The sequence below is a fragment of the Chiloscyllium punctatum genome, chromosome 18 (assembly GCF_047496795.1).
Source record: "Chiloscyllium punctatum isolate Juve2018m chromosome 18, sChiPun1.3, whole genome shotgun sequence".
NCBI classification, from domain to species: domain Eukaryota; kingdom Metazoa; phylum Chordata; class Chondrichthyes; order Orectolobiformes; family Hemiscylliidae; genus Chiloscyllium; species Chiloscyllium punctatum.
The window spans coordinates 95,666,581-95,669,246 of NC_092756.1; the positions used below are offsets into that span (position 1 = coordinate 95,666,581).

Below are 2,666 nucleotides of genomic sequence, written 5' to 3' on the forward strand. Positions count from 1 at the left end.
AAGACTAGCCAACAGTTCGATGTGAGGAAGAGTGCACTTTGGACCTAGATAAATCAGACTTATTTCAATATAATGAAGAGCCAAGAACTGAAGAGAAGCAGAGAGTTAAGAGACCACGTGCAGAAACTATTAAAACAGCACGGTCAGGAACAAAACTGAATTTAAAAGGCTCACATCATTTTAGTCTTCATCTGGTGGGGAGAGGTGACTGGAATGTACAGGTTGTGTCACATTTGTATAAAGTGCAGAGTACACACATCTGGAGGATTGTATTCTGTATTCATATTATGGCCTTGGAGTGAGTATGTTTTTTTAATCAATCCATGGAATGGAACTGTTGCTGTTGCTGTTGATGCCAACCAGTGCTGACCATCCCTAATTGCCCTTGGACTGAGTGACTTGACACCATCTCAGAAGCAAGCTCCAAGTCCACACACTGCTGTAGGCCTACGGTCACCTTTAGGCTTCCTTTTGTAATTAAGTGCAATCACAGGTTAGATTAGATTAGATTCTCTACAGGGTGGAAACAGGCCCTTTGGCCCAACAAGACCATACTGACCCTCTGAAGAGTAACCCATTTCTCTCTAACTAATACATCTAACACTATTGGCAATTTAGCATGGCCAATTCACCTGATTTGCATACCTTTGTGCCTGTGGGAGGAAACTGGTGCACCCAGAGGAAACCCACACAGACAGTTGCCCAAGGCTGGAATCGAACCCGGGTCCCTTGCACTGTGAGGCAGCAGAGTGAACTACTGAGCCACCATGCTGCCATTTCAAACCTCTGATTGGCTCTGGGTATCTGACTCCACCCCATGCCCTTCATTGGTGTCTGGATTTATGGATGATTCCTGATTGGCTGTTATGATTGTCAATCATCATTGGTGAGTCATTCCCTGGTTGGGTGCAGGATGTCCCAGGGGGATAAATACAAGAGCTTGTGAGCAAGAGGCTCAGGTCTGGAATTGTCTGGGTGATAGTGAGCAGCAATAGTGAAGATGGCCTCCCAAGTGTGTCAGAACTACCACAAGGACTGTGAGGATGCTGTTAACAAGCAGATCAACCTGGAGCTCTATTCCTCCTATGTTTATCTCTCCATGGTGAGGCTTGTATCTTTTAGGTCCTATTTTTAAGTGATTATTATTCCATTGTAGCAGGTAGTTGCTTGGTCAGTGACCTGTAGTTTAGGGTGTAGCTCTGTCCCCCTCCCTTGAGTAAATGTATTGAAAATAGCTGAGAACAGTATTACCCCTACTCTGCAACTATTATGCTTTGTTCAGAAATGCTGAAATCTGAAACTTCTATTCATTCTAGTGGAGAACAGAGGATCTGAATGAATACATGTAGTCAACTTCCTAGTCTTAATGGTAAAACAGAATGTAATTAGATGGCTTACTCGTTAAGATGGGGGAAATCAAATGTAAATGCTGAGGCTGCTTTTATTTTAAGAAAGCAGTAATTCCATGTGTTAAACTACTGTTTAACAGATTCTTCACTTCCCTTTTATGTGACCCTGATAACGAGGGATGAGTTCTCGAGAATGAGATTGTATGCTGAATAGGTTACAGCAAACATTATTGCTGTCTCTGGATTTCTAACCCAAACCATTTCCTAACCTGATCAGGGATGGCCTTTCCAATATGTTCAAACCTTCTTGCTTAAAGATGCTGCTAGGCTAGTAGTGTCTAACTATGAAATATCTCTAATTTTGCAGGCAGGTACAAAATGAGCAATGAGATGTTTACCCCTCTTGAGTTTCTGAGCCAGATATGGGTCTGTCCTAACTTGGTCTTTTCTTTCTCCATCCATCTTCCCCCAGTCCTCTTACTTTGACCGGGATGATGTTGCCCTGCGTCACTTTGCTGAGTTCTTCAAGGAGTAGTCCCATGAGGAACGGGAACACGCTGAGAAACTGATGGAATTCCAGAATAAACGTGGAGGCAGAGTCCTCCTGCAGGATGTCAAGGTTGGGTTTGGTGTTTATTGTAGAAGGACAGTGATTCTGAGAATTAAAATGCTTCACATCTGTATCTATGGTTTATTACAGTAACTCTGATACTGTAGTTCTCTAAATGCAACTGTGGAATGTGAAGCCCCTACATTTCTCTCTCCTCCCAGAAGCCAGAGCAGGATGAGTGGGGCAATGGTCTGGAGGCAATGCAGAGAGCTCTGCAGATGGAGAAGGATGTGAACCAGAGTCTGCTGGATCTGCACAAACTCTCCTCTGGCCATACTGACCCTCATGTGAGTTCTTGGTATTTCTAATCTGTGCTTCTAGCTTTTAAATGGATAAGACACTGGCTCTTTAGTCTCCATCTTCCCTCCATTGCAGAGGGTGTTGTGCAGGGGTGGACTGACATACTGGTGTTGCCAAAATCTGACCACTTTCTGGAGGCTTTTCAGCAATCTGTGACATCACTTAATTGCCCGCTCCCTGTATTATCGGAATTTAATTCTTGAGGGAGGAAAAAGGTGTATTTGATCTTGACATAATTGGTTCCCCTTTGTTCTTCCCAGCTGTGTGACTTCCTGGAGAGGCACTACTTGGATGAGCAAGTGAAGATGATCAAGAAGCTGGGAGATCACATCACCAACCTGAAGAGACTGGGAGCCCCTGAGAATGGCCTGGGAGAGTACCTGTTTGACAGGCTCACCCTGAGCTGA

The 2,666-nt window shown here is 44.1% G+C and overlaps 1 pseudogene; it reads left to right on the forward strand.

Annotated features, from left to right (window-relative positions):
* The first annotated feature begins 1,000 nt into the window (after positions 1–1,000).
* Positions 1,001–2,666, forward strand: LOC140489114 (ferritin heavy chain, oocyte isoform-like; annotated as a pseudogene).